The 17,233-nt window shown below is 41.9% G+C and overlaps 1 long non-coding RNA gene across 1 annotated transcript; it reads left to right on the top strand.

The window, feature by feature from the left end:
- Window positions 1-2,495: 2,495 nt before the first annotated feature.
- LOC132535264 (uncharacterized) lies at window positions 2,496-15,908 on the top strand. The gene is made up of 4 exons (XR_009547032.1): window positions 2,496-2,549; window positions 12,949-13,095; window positions 13,171-13,214; window positions 15,807-15,908. It is a non-coding gene; the product is annotated as an uncharacterized LOC132535264 (long non-coding RNA).
- The last annotated feature ends 1,325 nt before the right edge of the window (window positions 15,909-17,233 follow it).

The raw sequence follows: 17,233 nt of genomic DNA, 5'->3' as shown, positions 1-17,233 counted from the left end.
AGATAACAGGAGTATTACTCATACCGTTCCCACTCTGTTCCCTCCAATGTTAGTTCTCCCAAGTTCACGGATGCTGGATGACTATTATTTCTACAACTATCTGTGTTTATATATGTACACCCAGGTTTCCTCTACCGTCTTGCTTTTCCTTTTCCCTCACACTTACTACTTCGTCCTTCCCACCCCACTACCTTTCCCCCCACCCCCGCCTTTTCTCTATGGGTCTTGATGGAATTGTAGTTCAGAGCCCTCTGGGCATCTTCCCTTAACATTGACACCTCTGGGAGCATGGACCAAAGATCTTTATGGGGAGCAAAGGTGGGAGTTCTGGCTTCTGCCATTGCTTCTCTATTGGATATGGGTGTTGGCAGGTGGATCCACACCCCCAGCCTGTGTCTGTCTGTCCCTAGTGGGGCAGGGCTCTGGGGAGGGGAGGCTCCAGGACACATGGGTGAGGGCGTCTGCCCGGGGAAGTAGTGATGGTGTCTTGGTAGTGTCTGTAACTTTGTGTCTGTGGCTTAGTAAGTTTATGAAGAAATACTGATTATATTTTGTTGAGTTTTCAGGTTGGAATATTATTTTTTATTGCTTTAGTAAGGAAGTGTTGATTTACATGAAAAGTTGCGTATTTTTTCAAGATTCTTTATTGGGGAATTAATGGTTTACACTTACAAGTTGCGTATTCTTTAGAGAAGGGATTTTGCTCTTCAGGATTGTGGTGATTAGGTATTAGTTGATCATTGCCTCACTAATATGAATACAGTGGCCTCAAGACATTTTTGTTTATTATTTTCATGTCTATGTTTAAGTGTACTTTAAAGTAAGTATACATAAAAAGGAATCCTTTTTTCTTTCTTTCTCTCCTTCCTTCCGCCTCTCTTTCTTTCTTTCTTTTTTTGTCTCCAGGATTATTGCTGGGATTCAGTTCCTGCACTATGAATCCATTGCTCCTGGAGTCTATTTCCCCCTTTTTGTTGTCTTTCTTATTGTTATTATTATTGTTACTATTGCTGTTGTTGGATAGGACAGAGCGAAAAGAGAGGAGGGGAAGACAAAGGAGGGGAGAGAAAGATAGACACCTACAGACCTGCTTCACTGCCTGTGAATTGACCTCCCTGCAGGTGGGGAGCCCGGGACTCGAAACCAGATCCTTACGCTGGTTCTTGCGCATCGGGCCATATGAGCTTAACCTGCTGCGTTACCGCCTGGCCCCTCTGTCCCTTTTTAAGTTCTGGTGGTGAGTGAGATAGTCACATATTCAACCTTCTCTTTTTGGCTTATCTCACTTAACTTTATTCCTTCAAGCTTCATCCAAGATAAAGCAAAGGAGATGAGTTTATCATTTTTAATAGCTGAGTAAATATTTCACTGACTTCTTCATCACTCACCTGTTGTAGGACATCTGAGTTGTTCCAAGCTTTGGGCTATTAAAAATCATGCTGCTATAAATGTAGCTGTACATGGATCTCTCCAAATGAGTGTGTTTGCTTCCTTTGGATGTATCCCCAGGAGAGGAACTGTCTTGGAATAGGGTAGGTCCATTACTGTTATTCTGAGAATTCTCCATATTGGGAGCTGGACTGAATTGCATTCCCACAGGCAGTGTGGAAGGATTTCTTTCCCTCCACATACTCATCAGTATGTGTTGTTACTGTCCTTTTTTTTCCCCAATGTATGACAACCTCACTGGTGTAAAGTGGTATTTCATTGTTATCTTTATTTGCATTTCACTGATGATCAGTGACTTTGAGCCCTTTTTCATATGTCTGATGGTCCTTTGGATATTTTCTTTGGTGAAAATTCTGTTGATATCCTCACACCATTTTGAAAAAGAGACTGTCCTTTTGTTGCTGAGCTTGGTGAGTAGTTCTTCATCTCCTCCTCATCCCTTCTCCTCCTTCATAAAAAATTCCATACACTTCCCACCACCACAGTGCCACAGCCTCTCTTCTCCACTGGGAGGTTCCCTACTCTTTATCCCTCTGGGAGCATGGCGCAACATTTCCCATTCTGATGAGAAACTCTATTTTGGTCATTGTCCCTTTGCTCTGTAGAGCCTTTCAGCTTGATATAGTCTAACTGATTCATCTTTGTTTCTGTTTTCCTTGCAATTGGATTTGAGTCATCAAAGATGTTTTTAAAGTTTACATTCAAAGAGTTCTGCCAATGTTTTCCTCTGAATATTTGATGGCTCCTGGTCTAACATCCAAATCTCATATATTTGGAGTTTAGTTTTGTGTGTGTGGTGTTAGTAATGGTCCAGCTTACACAGGTGCTTCGAATAGATAACTAAAGCTGGTGCTGGATGCTACAAGAATTCTACTCTCTGATTAGTGTTTTTCTTGTTCCAGGTTTCATATGGGATTCTGTTTTTCTTTAAGTGATGAGCACAAGATATACAGTGATCAGGTCCGAAAGACCCAAAGAAACTACATGGACAAATTGTACAGATTCTCACCACTCACAAATCCACGTTCTGTTAAATTCTGCTTTGACCTTCATGCTATGATGGGCTAACTGGGGAAGAAGATGCTGTTCCTGACTCACAAGTGGGACTGAAAAACAAGGACTGAAAGGGAACACAAAACAAAATCTGGGCTGACACTGATGTATGGCACCAAAGTAAAGGACTCTGAGGGAGGAGGGGAAGGCAGAGGCTGGGAGGGCTTTGAGTTCCTGGTGAATGATGGTGGGAAAGATCGTTAGTTGGGGGTGAGGGTGTCTCACAGATGCCTCTCACAGAGAGATGAGAGACTGCTCCTGTGTCAATAAGTGTCCTGAAATCCATTAACCCTTCCCCCCACCAAAACATAGATAACACTCACCATCATTCATCACACCTCTTCTGCCCTTATTCCTTCCGTCCACCCTTCTCTGGAAATTTCTTTGTTGTAAATGCTCACTAATTTATTTTTATTTTTCATTCATATGTGAAATTATCTGAGTTATCATTTTCCTTTTGACTTACTTCACTTTATATAATGAACTGGATTAATATGACCATACCCTCCCAAGGCCATTTTGCTACAAATTTCACAAGCTCATCTCTTAAAACTTTACAGTTAAGACCTGCTGACTAGGAATAGCTCATCTGTAAAGTGTGCTACCCTGTCATGTGAGCAACCCATGCTTGAGCCTAGTCCCCACAACACTGAAGGAGACTTTCATGCTGTGGCTTTCTCTCTCTGCATCTCTCTCTGTATCTCTCTATCTCTCTGTCTCTGACTCTATATAAACATTATTTGATGTAATTTTTAAAATGTAATGAATGATGGGCCTTCAACATGTGCGCCACTGCTCAACTTCTTAAATTAATAAATGAGTCAGCTACTGTTATTATCAGAGCTCCAACACGACTAGCTGATATTCTCAGAGATCTGCAGATGGGGGCTGGTGAAACACTTCACTTGGGTGTGTGGTTGTGCTCTACGCATTCTCCAGCTCTGATGCCAGCACCTACAGCATTAGAGGAAACTTCAGTTCTGTGGTTGCTTCCCCTCCTCCCCACCCCCTTCTCTGCCTCTATTCCTTTCTCTTAAAAAAAGTCAGCCTGGAGCACTAAAGCCCCAGAGATGAAAAGGAAAAAAAAGTTAAGAAGACAGAAACAGAGAAAGGGGGAGACAGCAAAGCACTGAAGCTTCCTTCTGTGCGGTGGGGACTGGGTCCCCTGGGATGTCTGCATTGTAGGGCGGGCATACTGTTCAAGTGAGCTACTTCCCAGTCCATGCCCTGGGTTTAAGTTTTGTGCTCTTAGGGAAGTAGAGGAGAGAAAAGGAGTGAGGCAAATCCACCACTGCACCCTCTGAGGAGAAGCGCCCGGCGCTGCGGGCAATACTCCTGTGAGACACCAGGGCTCCAGTGCGGCCCTGAACCTTGGCAGGCAGCTCACTGGATCCCCTGAGCTGTCTTGTGCTCCTTCATCTAAAAATTCTGAATGACATTCCTTTGTGTATATATACTGCATATTCTTTTCTAATCGTTGGCACTCATACTGCTCACGTAGTTTTTGCAAACCATGGAGAAGGGAAAGCATGTGTAAACATTTCATTCTTATATAAACCACACCGGCAAAAATAGTCCCCGTAATTTTATAATTGAGTGATTCCTAAAATACAAAAATAAAATCTGAATTTTTGTGTACAATATTTTGATGATTAAAAATATGCACTAGGAGCTAATCCATTAAAACACCAATAAATTCTTGAAGAAGAATAAATCAAAGTTTCTTGCTTTTTTCTATAGGCCTATATATGAGAACATATACAGAACAGCCAACTACACCTTTATTTCTGTTTTCAGAACTCATTAATTTTTTTTCATCATTATTTTCGATTTGTAGTCCACTTTAACTACTTTGAAGATACATCTGTGAGATTGAATAAAACAGCATTTCCAAGATTGGTTATAATATTCTCATAATAACAGGGGGTCACCGGGCGGTAGCGCAATGGGTTAAGCGCACGTACTCAAAGCGTGGGACCAGAGGAACGATCCCGGTTCGAGCCCCCGGCTCCCCACCTGCAGGGGAGTCGCTTCACAGGCGGTGAAGCAGGTCTGCAGGTGTCTGTCTTTCTCTCCCGCTCTCTGTCTTCCCCTCCTTTCTCCATTTCTCTCTGTCCTATCCAACAATTACGACATAAATAACAAACATAATAATAACCACAACAATGGTAAAAACAACCAGGGCAACAAAAGGGGAAAAAAAATAATAATATTCTCATAATAACAGTGGACACTTAGCTGTTAATTGTATGAGTGCTGTTATAAGCATGGAATTGTAAGAAAAATAGCATAGAAACATGCAACTTATGTGAAGAAAAAATGTTATAATACTTACTGGAGTTATCAGTTATTTTATTACTTAGTTTGTCTTAACACCATGGAACTTTGTGCCTGCATGATTCTAACAATTCCAGTGAACTATTTGCTTAGTTTTTATTTAGTATTATTGTTGTCGTTGTAATTGGATAAAAAACAAAATTGAGAGGGGGAGGGGAGGTAGAAAGGAGAGAGCAAGAGAGCCACACCCGCAGTGCAGCAGGGTTCCTCACTGTGAAGCTTCCTCCTTTCCGGTGGTGACTAGGGACCTGAACCCAGGTCTTAGCACATGGTAGTGTGTGCGATCAGAGTGTGAACACTGTCCAACCCTCTATTTATTTTTCTTTAAGATAGAAGATGAAAGAAAGAGAGTAAGAGAGAGACTGAGAGGAGAAGCATCACAGTGCTGCTTTGCAGCTGGTGAAACTTCCCCTTCCCAAGATGTTTCTATGTGGTAATGAAGACTTCCACACGTGTCCTTGTGCGTGGCAGTGTCTGCTCTACTAAACAAACTATCTCCCTTGCCCTTGAATTAGCATTTAATTCTAAAACTCTAGAAAATAGCCCAATTACTTATGTTTCTTAAGTTTATCTTTATGTAAAGTGTTAACCAGATTACTTCTAGTGAAATCTCTTGTTCATATTGATTTTCTTATTTTTTGTTTCTTCCTCCACCTTATTACATTTTATTAGGGGGTCAGTGGGGCAAGAACTGATGTGATAGATACATAAAGGTCAAGATAATTAGTCTCCTGATGCAGGCAATTAATCACACAAAGGCGTTTGAGGGGAGAAGGTGAGATAAAGAGAAGATAAGCAAGGCTTGATGTAAATTAAGGACATCAAAGGACACTGTTAGGAGTGTGTGATAGGGTGTGTTCTCCTGTGTGATCAGAAGGTGAGGTGAACTTTGAGTAAATGAACCTTAAAGCAGGCAGCCATGTGGCCTGCTGCTAGCAGGGAGGAACTGTAAGATTTCTGTGAGCTTGAGAGTCTAACAAGGGAGAGCTGAGTCTAGGAGACTTTTCCTTCTTGGCTCATCTCTATGGAGAGAGGCTAACAAGTGGGGTGTCTTTCCAGACCTCCATCCAAGGATGGGAAAGCTTCCCTAAGCTCTACCAAGCTTTCACATAGTCCCACAGACCCCAAATCTTGGGGGTCCCGTGGTGGCGCACCTGGTTGAGCACACATATTACAGTGTACAAGGACCTGGGTTTGAGCCTCCGGCCCCCACCTGCAGGGGGAAAGCTTTGCAAATGGTGAAGCAGGTCTTCAGGTGTCTCTCTGTCTCTTTCCCTCTCTATCTTCCTTCCCCCAATCAATTTCTAGCTGTCTCTATCCAATAAAATAAGTAGATAATTTTTAAAAAAATTAACTTTCAGAAAAAGACCCCAAAGCCTTCTTCACCCCTCTCAACTTTTCCCTCCCCAGTCTTTTGCTTTGGTACAATACACCCACCCACTTCCTTTTCTGCCCTCGCCACCCCTCATCCTTTTTCTCCTTCCCCCCAGAGTTGTACAATACACCACATCCAGTCCAGGTTTCACTTTAAATTTTCCTTTATTGTATTTTTTTGTTGTTGTTTCAATTATGGTGATATCATTGAGTATTAGTCCTTCTCTTACGGGATTATCTCACTCAGCATGGTAACCTTTAAAGTCTCACCAAGATATTGCAAAAGAGATGACCTTGCCATTTTTAACAGCTGCATAGCTTTACACTGTGTATATGTACACTTTCCTGGCCGTTATCTATTCTTGGGCATCAGCCGCTAGAAATGGCTTACTCTAAGCTCCAGTAATTCCTCTGCTGGGGCTATTGCCAGGGAAAACGAAGACACTTGCCCAAAGAGACGTATGTTCACCTATGTTCATAGCAGCACAACTGGTAGTCACCCAGATGTGGGGGCAACCCAGATTTTGAGGTACAGTCTGACATCCTATCCTGTATATATTTCCTTTAGATTATAGGTGGAAAAGTGATAAGTATTTTATGAATATACACACATATACATACACATATACATATATACATACACATATATACATACACATATACATACACATATATACATACACATATACATACACACATATGCAAGTATTGTTAGGGGACTAGCTTTTACTTTCTTTTTATTTATTTATTTTTTAAAATTTTTTATTTAAGAAAGGATTAGTGAACAAAAGCATAAGGTAGGAGGGGTACAACTCCACACAATTCCCACCACCCAATCCCCATAACCCACCCCCTCCCATGGTAGCTTTCCCATTCTCTATCCCTCTGGGAGCATGGACCCAGGGTCGTTGAGGGTTGCAGAAGGAAGAAGGTCTGGCTTCTGTAATTGTTTCCCCTCTGAACATGGGCATTGACTGGTCGGTCCATACCCCCAGTCTGCCTCTCTCTTTCCCTAGTAGGGTGTATCTCTGGGGAAGCTGAGCTCCAGGACACATTGGTGGGGTCTTCAATCCAGGAAAGCCTAGCCAGCATCCTGGTGGCATCTGGAACCTGGTGATTGAAAAGAGAGTTAACATATGAAGCCAAACAATTTGTTGAGCAATCATGGATCCCAAGCTTGGAATAGTGGAGAGGAAGTGTTAGGGAGGTACTCACTGCAAACTCTAGTGTAATCCTGCTTTCAGGTATATATTTTGTAGTAGTTTATGGATACGTGTGCACATAAGCTCTCTCTCACAGAAACTGGTGTATATCTAGGTTATGGGACTTTGTTAGAAAGTGAACTACCTGAGATGAAATTAGAGTGTACTATTAAAGGAAAGGTCTCACCCGAGTAATGAAGCTGAAGGGTTGTCATTCCACATGTGAAGTCTCTGGATACAGTCTGAGGTGAAGCATGTTGAGATGGCAATCGTTATTTTGGTTAGGTTGTGATCGGTGGATGCAATATTATTTGGTTTGGATTGGGAGATGCATACGGGAAAGTGGGCCCTATCCAAGGGTTCCAGGACTGGGGGAAGTAGGGGCTCTATAGTGAAGATGTGAGGTTCCTGCTGTCTTAGGGTTCAAAAAGACAATCAATAGTTAATATTATTATCACATTATTTGTTAATTGGGTTAACTTTGAAAAGTTCCTTTGTTATGGTTTGCTGTACAGTACCCAGTATCTTGTATATAGTTGTGCTATTGGAAGCTTCTAATCTACTTGGTCTAGGCTTTTGAGAGAGTCCGCATATCAAATACATAGCCTATATATTAAAAAGATTCAGTTTGGGAGTCGGGCTGTAGTACAGCGGGCTAAGCGCAGGTGGCGCAAAGCACAAAGACCGGTATAAGGATCCCGGTTTGAACCCCGGCTCCCCACATGCAGGGGAGTCGCTTCACAGGCGGTGAAGCAGGTCTGCAGGTGTCTATCTTTCTCTCCTCCTCTCTGTCTTCCCCTCCCTCTCTCCATTTCTCTCTGTCCTATCCAACAACAATAATAACTACAACAATAAAACAACAAGGGCAACAAAAGGGAAAAATAAATAAAATAAATATATATATAAAAAAAGATTCAGTTTGTTTTTTGAGAAACTTTGAGACATACAATTGATTTCCCCCTCTCATATTAATTAACCACTGATTTATATGTCTACATTTTGCTAGGAGTGCACATAAACACCATTCCCACCACCAAAAGACTGTGACCCATCCCTCCCGCCCACTCCCACCCCCCACTGGCCCAGGAAGCTACATGTCTACCCCTCACCACTGGGTTTTTACTTTGGTGCCCTACTTACAATTTGATCAGGTCCTGCTTTTAGTTTCCCTTTCAGATCTTTTAAGTCAGCTTCTGTTGATGAGTGGGATCATCCATACTCATCTTTATCTTTCTGACTTAGTTCACTTAACATAATTCCTTCTAGCTCTGTCCAAGATGGGTCAGAGAAGTTGGGTTCATTGTTCTTGATAGATGCATAGTATTCCATTGTGTATATATACCACAGCTTTCTCAGCCACTCATCTGTTGTTGGGCACCTGGGTTGCTTCCAGGTTTTAGCTATTATGAATTGTGCTGCTATGGACATAGGAGTACACACCTCTTTTTGGTTGGGTGTTATGGAGTCCTTGGGGTATAACCCCAGGAGAGGAATTATTGGGTCATATGGAAGGTCCATGTCTAGCCTTCTGAGAGTTTTCCAGACTGCTCTCCACAGAGGCTGTATCAATTTACATTCCCACCAGCAATGTTCCTCTGTCCCCACATCCTCTCCAGCATTTGTTGCTGCTGTCCTTTTCGATGTATGCCATTCTTACAGGAGTGAGGTGGTATCTTAGTGTTGTCTTAATTTGCATTTCTCCGACAGTCAGTGACCTAGAGCAGTTTTTCATATGTTTGTTAGCCTTTTGGATCTCCTCTGTGGTGAATGTTTTGTTCATTTCCTCTGCCCATTTTTGGATGGGGTCATTTGCTTTTTTGCGGCTAAGTTTGCTGAGCTCTTTATATATTGTGATGATTAGTTTCTTGTCTGATGTCTGGCATGTGAAGATCTTCTCCCATTCTGTGAGGGGTCGCTCTGTTTGTTTAATAGTTTCTTTGGATGTGCAGAAGCTTTTCAATTTGATGTAGTCCCATTGGTTTGTTTCTGCTTTGGTCTTCCTTGCAATTGGGTTTGATTCATCAAAGATGTCCTTGAGGTGTATGTGGGAAACTGTTTTACCAATGTTTTCCTCTAAGTATTTGATTGTTTCTGGTCTGACATCTAGGTCTTTGATCCATTTGGAGTTGATTTTTGTTTCTGGTGAGATAAAGTGGTTCAATTTCATTCTTGTGCATGTTTCAACCCAGTTTTCCCAGCACCATTTATTGAAGAGAGCCTCCTTTTTCCATTTAATACTTTGGGCCCCCTTATCAAAGATTAGATGCCCATAGTAGCTTTTACTTTCTATGTTTACATTGTATTTTATATAAATGTACTTGTTTTAAAAATCTGAATATTTGTAGCTAAACATGGCAGTTGCAATACGCTTGAGCAGAATTCTTTAGTTTAGGAGAACAAGGGTTTTCCCGTCACTGGGCTTTACCACTCAGGCAGAGAGAGAGAGAGAGAAGGAGAATACAGCAATAAAGCTTTCTGCCAAGCTCATACCTGGGCAAAGCAGCACATTGTTCAAGTGAGATATTATTCCAGCCCCAGAGGAGCGATTTACCTGAGCAAACCATTCATTCCACAACCTTTCTCAGATGCAAACATACACAAATATATACAGAGATAGAAAAATAAATACATATGATTTAAAACAAAAATAAGCAGTTAGATCAAGTTCAAGCATCATAAAAAAATGACCTTATTTTACTGAATTTATTTTTATCTGCCTCAGTAACCCATGAGAAATGTCGAGAAGCTTTCTGACACCAGCACCTGGCTCTGTCCTGGCTCTGTCCTGGCTCTGGGCAGCGGCAGCTGGCATCCACTGTTCCTCTTGACTGAGCTCTGGGTACAAGGGGGGGCTTCACTCATCCCGAAGTGGGCACTGGACTTGTGCGTAGACTGTGCCTGCACTGCCTTCCATTGTAAGAAACAGCAGGAAGTTACCAGGCGGGCCGACTTTTATTTTTATGTCTTAATTTTTATTGTTGCCAGAGTTATCGTGGTGCTTGGTGCCGGCACTACAAATCTACCACTCCCAGTTCCCCCTCCCCTTTTTTCCCTTTTGAATTTCTATTTTATTGGGCTAGACAGAGAGAAAGTGAGAGAAGGGGAGGCTAAGAGGAGAAAGGTACTTGCAGACCTGCTTCACTTCTCCTGAAGTGTCCTCCTTATAGGTGGGGAGTGGGCTGGACCCGGGCCCTTGCACAGGGTAGAGAATAGGTGAGCTTTCACCAGGTGTGCCAACACCCAGCCTGGCATTCCTACTTCTGTGTGTCCTTTCACACAATTGCATATAAGATTATATATTTTTTAAAAAAGAGACATGAGCCAAGGGTGTAAAAGAAATATACAGTGTTTACAATTGAAGATGTTCTTCCAAGAGATCAAAGGAAAACAAAAATACAGTCTAATAGCTTCACATGTGCAGGTAAGTTTTTAAACAAACCCTAACAAATCTACTGTTAATGTAATTTTAATACATTTTCTATTCTTTCAGTTCCTCTGGCTCAAGCTCTATTTCTATCAGAGATGTTAGACAATAGACTGAAAAACCATAGAAGAAAATATGAACATAATGCTTTAGAAGATCTAGGGAGTCGGGCGGTAGTGCAGCGGGTTAAGTGCACTTGGCACAAAGCTGCAAGGACTTGCGTAAGGATCCCGGTTCGAGTCCCCGGCTCCCCACCTGCAGGGGAGTCACTTCACAGGTGCTGAAGCAGGTCTGCTGGTGTCTTTCTCTCCACCTCTCTGTCTTCCCCTCCTCTCTCCATTTCTCTCTGTCCTATCCTACAAGGATGACATCAACTACAGGGACATCAACATCAGAGACAGGGAGCAGTAGAATATAAAAGAATTCACAGAGCTCAACAACAGCAACAAAGAGCAAAGAAGCAAAAACAACGCAAAAAATTCCCCATTAAAAAATGGAGGAAGTAAAGGAATATATTCACCACCCAGGAGATATTCAGCTAGTTAACAGGCTTATAAAAATGCTCAAGACCACTGCTTATCAAAGAAACACAAATAAAGATAACAATAAGATACAGCCTCATCTGTATCAAATAAAGATAACAACAAGATACAGCCTCATCAACTGGTCTACATCAAAAAAAGCTAGAAATAAAAAGTATTGGCCAAGATGTGGAGAAAAGGTAAATTGGTTTAGCGTCTGTGGAAAATAATTTGGAAATTTCTGAAAATAAAAATGGAGCTCCTATATGGCCCAGCAATTCCTCTCCTAGATATTTGTCCAACTAAATAAAAGCGTTCATCTGAAGTGATCTGTAAACACCCAATTTCTTGAAAGTGTTCTCTCTCCCCAGAATTTCCCGTTAGTCTGCTTCTTGATGTCCAGTGTTCTGCCTTGGCCTAGCTCAAATGTCTTCCTTGTGAAGGTTCATTTTCCTTCATCAAGTTGAACTAATTCTACTTGGTGTGATTAAAAATCACTATTTCTCACACTGATTCTGTTCCAGTTTTTGAACTGCTTAAGTGAGTCTTTTGCAACTTGGGTGCTTATGAGGAGTGTTTGTGAAGAGCAAACCATGCTAAGGCGTAAGAGAAAGCAGTATTGGTTTTGAAATGCTGATGCATTAATCGAACGATCATCAAAACCCAAGACACAAATTGTTTTGCCTTCTCTTAAAATCATTGAGGCTGGAAGTTAGGACCGCACACTGTCCTGGTGTAGGAGAGAAAATCTGACAGGGTCTCCATAAACACTCCAACTGGCTAATGTTAAGTCAATACCTTTCCCTACAGAACTAGTCCATTTTTTATTTGGTTTGTCCTTTACCAGCTTCTGGATAAAGTGATGGAGCTGAGAGGGTGATTCTGGGACACGGCTGGCTGATGGTCCAGGCGGTCTGTCTTCTGAGCACCAGCTGCCAGGGGGCCTGTCCTAGTGTAGTTCTGACTCTTGCCTGTGCACAGCCTCGGTACTTCATCCAGTGAAGAAGTGAGGGTAGAATTAAACCCACAAAACTGACACATGAATCAAAGTCTCGATTTACTAATTCACAACGAAAAAACATAAGTGGCAAGTAGAGAAGAAATTTATATTAACCGAGTACTGGAATTTTTAAAAATATTTATTTATTTTCCTTTTTGTTGCCCTTGTTGTTTTATTGTTGTGGTTTTATTGTTGTTATTGATGTTGTCGTTGTTGGATAAGACAGAGAGAAATGGAGAGAGGAGGGGAAGCAGGTGGGGAGCTGGGGCTCGAACCAGGTTCTTTACGCCTGTCCTTGCGCTTTGAGCCATGTGAGCTTAACTTGCTGCACTACCTCCCGACTCCCCGGGTACTGGCTTTATGCCTCCTTAGGAAAACATGTCTGAGAAACCAATGTTCAAATCACAAGTTGTAGTGGGTCTAAATGAAGAGAGAAAGGACACATGTTTCTGAGCCCTGAATCAGATTCTTTGCTTCCCTCTTGCACCTGAAGTGCCAAGCAGACTTGTGTAACTATGTCTAGGGCCCCTGAATGGGGGGGGTGTGTGTGACTAAAATGTTATTGAATTTTGACTTCTCACTTACCAGACCCCAAGGAAGCAGAGCAAGAGGATTTCTTCACACCAGGCAAAATAAAGCTGTCAGGTCTGGGTCTCCATATCATGCTTGTGAACCAGTCAGCTTTCTGTCTCTCTGCGCATCCTGAACACCTGGACTGGACCTCAGCGTTTTTAGGTCCCTGAAACTTTCCATCAGGCTCAACCTGACGCTGTTGACTGGCTACGGAAGAAGGGCAAACGCTAGAAGAAGATCCCTGAAGTTCCACATGTTCTTGAATCAACTCCCTCATCCAGGTGACCTCATCCACCATGTATTAACTCTGATTAATTTCATCCTTAAAAGTGGGTGAAATTATACTATTTATAGAGTTGGGAGTATCTGGGCTTCTGCAAAATTAAAAAATTTTGATGAAACTGTCTTGGGGCACTTTTGCCCACTACCACACTTGCTAGAAATGCTCACTGATAGTTAATCCTTAAGCAGTGCTTTCCAAACGACCAGTACCCTGGCGTTCACGCTTTATAAAATCAAAGTCGTAAGTTTTGACCAGTGGTTTCATAAATTAAATAGAATAGAAAATTCAGAGAGCATAAAACACGGGTAAATATTGTTTTACTTGCATTTGATATACCGAGGAGAAATGCAAAATGTTTTTCTGACTCTGTGTCAGTGTTAAACATGTGTAGACTCTGACAAGTCTGAAATGGGGCAACAAAGTAAAGATCTCTGGGTGGAGGGTGAGAGTACATGTTCAGCTTCAAGGGGGGCGGATTAAAAGTTAAAAAAATTATTAACCACAAAGTTTCAATTCTGCCTTAGACAAAAGCTAATCTTTGTTCTTGGATGTTTTTGACTATTTACTTAAGTAAAGCCTTGATGTGAGAGATGGATATACACAGTGGCAGGGCACAGGCCTTGCATATGGGGAGGTCCCAGGTTTGATTATTGGTAAAGCCAATAGTCAGAGCTAGGTGGTGCTTTGGTTAAAAAAAAACACAAACTTGACCATGAAGAGCCTTGGTATGAAGGGAACAATATGTTCTCCATCACTGGCCTGCAGCGCAATTCCATACTGGGATGTGTATGACAGGAGGAATTGTTCAAACACAACTGGTATAAGACTTGTAAAGTTATGGGATTAGAAATCATCGGGGCAAAAAAGACTGTCGAAGCTGACCAGATGGCCACTGTTGTTTAGGTCTCTCTTGCACTTGAGTTTGGTTTTCCCGAGAGTCAAAACAGAATTATCTTGGCTTCATGAAAGACATACTCACGGTGACATCTGCCCACGCTTAGACACTAAAACTCAATTAGATTAACACATGAATTTTTCTAGGAAATTTATTTCATAAGCATAAGATACAGCATACATTTGAGTACTTACACAAAGATGTTTGATAAACTGTGAGACACCTGTAAAATTTAAGATCTTTGCTATGGAGGTCAGTTTATGTCATATAGTTCATATTTTTTGTGTACAAGTGGTATTGAATATTTGAAAATGTCAGCCCCATCCATCCACCCACCCATCCATTATCTCGTTCATTCATTAAGTCATCTCCTCCATCCGTTCATCCATGGTGTTCCTTAGTAGAGCACCAATATATGCTCTAAACGAGCAGTTGTTTTCAGTGTCAGGAAGTGTTAAGCTGGAAGGAAATTGAAGAGGCTTTGTATATAGTTCTTAGATAAATGCACCTTTATGGATCTCCTAGAAGATTCTCAGCAAGTGGGGCTTTGATCCCGCTCTTAGCTTATGGTGATACATGCAAGGCTGCTTGTTCTTTCTTAAATTTTTTTTTACTAGTGATTTAATATTGTCTTACAAAATTATAGGACAACAGGGATATACACATACCTTTCTCACCACCAGAAATCTGTGTCCCTATTCCCTTTATTAGAAACTGCATTTGTAGGGAGTCAGGCACAGTAGGTTAAGCGAAGGTGGTGCAAAGCTCAAGGACCTGCATAAAGATCCTGGTTCGAGCCCCTGGCTCCCCACCTGCAGGGGTGTCTCTTCACAGGTGGTGAAGCAGGTCTGCAGGTGTCTGTCTTTCTCTCCCCCTCTCTGTCTTCCCCTCCTCTCTCCATTTCTTTCTGTCCTGTCCAACAATGACAACATCAATAACTACAACAATAAAACAACAAGGGCAACAAAAAGAATAAATAAATAAGAAAAACTTTTTAAAAACTGCATTCGTTCTTCTGAGATTACAGATATGGGTTGACTTATTTATATAAATATAAATATATACATTTGCTTACTTTTTTCCTATGGTAATGCATGCTCTTCTTTTCTAAGTCACACCTACTACTTCTGAGTGTCCTCCTCCCCCTGGCCCCCTCTTCTGTTTCTGGGTCTTGATGGAATTGTGGTTCAGAGCCCTCTGGTCATCGTTTCTCTCTCTGGTCAAAATTTCTCCCTCAAATATGGGGAAAGTATATAAATATTGTTAATTGTAAACCCCATAAATTTGATTTAGGGCCCATATTCAGCTTAGGAGCATATGTAGCCTCTGCATCTCCATAGGGCTGAGCTCACAGCCAGGAACATTCCAGGCTGTACTAAATTGATGGAGTTTACAGTCAACAATATTTATATACTTTCCTCATATTTGGGAGCTACTCTCTGCCCTGATCCAGCTTTCTAGCCCCTTTTCCAAGTATGATAGCATCTCCCCAGACAATAACCTGCGTCCACCTGCATGTTAGCTGTCAGGCTCAGGCAAAAACTAGTCAAGTTATGGGCCCTTGGGATATAGGTGAAACAGACCACCTAGCTTTTTCCAGAACGCACACCCCAAATCTTCATCTGCACTATTCTTGCCTTTAGGTTTGTGAATAGCAAAAAATTTGTTCTGTCTTATATGTTAACTCTTTTTCAGCCACCAGGTTCCAGATGATACCATGATGCCAACTGGACTTCCCAGGGCAGACAACCCCAACATGTGTCCTGGAGCCCCGCTTCCCCAGATCCCACAGGCCGGAGTGTGGATCCACCTGTCAACACCCATGTTCGGCGGGGAAGCAATTACAGAAGCCAGACCTTCCACCTTCTGCAACCCACAATGACCTTGGGTCCATGCTCCCAGAGGGATAAAGAATAGGAAAGCTATCAGGGGAGGGGATTGGAGTTCTCGGGGTGGGCATTTTGTGGAAATGTACCCCTCTTATCCTATAGTCTTGGTCTTGTCAATATTTCCATTTTATAAATAAAAATTTTTTTAAAATTCTCCCTCTCTGAGAGTATGGACCAAAATTATTTTTGGGGTGCGGAAGGTGGAAGGTCGGGCTTCTGTAATTGCTTCTCTACTGGACATGGGTGTTGGCAAGTGGATCCACACCCCCAGCCTGTTTGTCTTTCCCTAGTGGGGCAGGGCTCTGGGGAGGTAGGGTTCTGGGACACATGGGTGAGGGCATCTGCCCAGGGAGGTCAGGGTTAATCGTAGTAAGGTTGCTTTTTCTAACGCCCCATTGTTATGGCATGAAACTTTTATCTTGTGCTTGCAAAGTTGAACTTTAGAATTAGTTCAGTTACTGAACAAATGTCCTTTTAAAGTCTCACCTTGTTAGATCTAAAACACTGCTCTAATCTATCAAGTAAATTCTCTTCATCTTACATCAAGAATACCAGATTGACATCTATTAGCACAATGTTGAAGGCTATGCTCTTAATGTTTAGATAAATAATTCATAAAACAATGAAGCTTAATGACTCATTTTTCAAGCTCTTTGAGTTAGAAAATCTTTTATGTCTTAGAATCGATACTAGGAGTGAGACACAGATCATGTCCACCACCTGAAGGAAGGCTTCCTATACTCACTTATATCCATGGCTGCAGCCCCAGATCTCACGCAGATAAGCCCTGATCTCCTTTCCGTCATGAGGGGATACTTTTGTTTATAGAATCCCAGGCAAATAGACCAGACAGTCTGAACTGTTTGTGTCTGGCTCCTTTCATTCAGCAAATGGCTTTGACACCCACCTGCACCAGCAGTGCCTTTCTCCTTATGGCCTAATGATGTTATGTAGTAGGGAGGGATACAGTATATTTTATTTGACTAACTTCCTTGGTGAGGAACATTAGTTCTGGTTTGTGGCTTTTGTGAATGAAGCTGTGTTGAATACTCAGATATGTGTTTTGGCAGAAACATGTTTTCCTTCTTCTTTGGCACCTGGACAACTTCCGCTTTTGCTTTTCCCTCTCACTGGGCCGTTTCTGCCTAGAAATAGGACCATCAGTCTGCAGTTTCAGAAACCTAGCAGAGACCCTGCTTTGGAAACTGCAGCTCAATCTACTGACCTCTAATT

Source organism: Erinaceus europaeus, chromosome 21, assembly GCF_950295315.1.
Source record: "Erinaceus europaeus chromosome 21, mEriEur2.1, whole genome shotgun sequence".
Taxonomy (NCBI): domain Eukaryota; kingdom Metazoa; phylum Chordata; class Mammalia; order Eulipotyphla; family Erinaceidae; genus Erinaceus; species Erinaceus europaeus.
The sequence above is the reverse complement of the archived record's forward strand: the minus strand, read 5'-3'. Positions and strand labels throughout refer to the sequence as shown.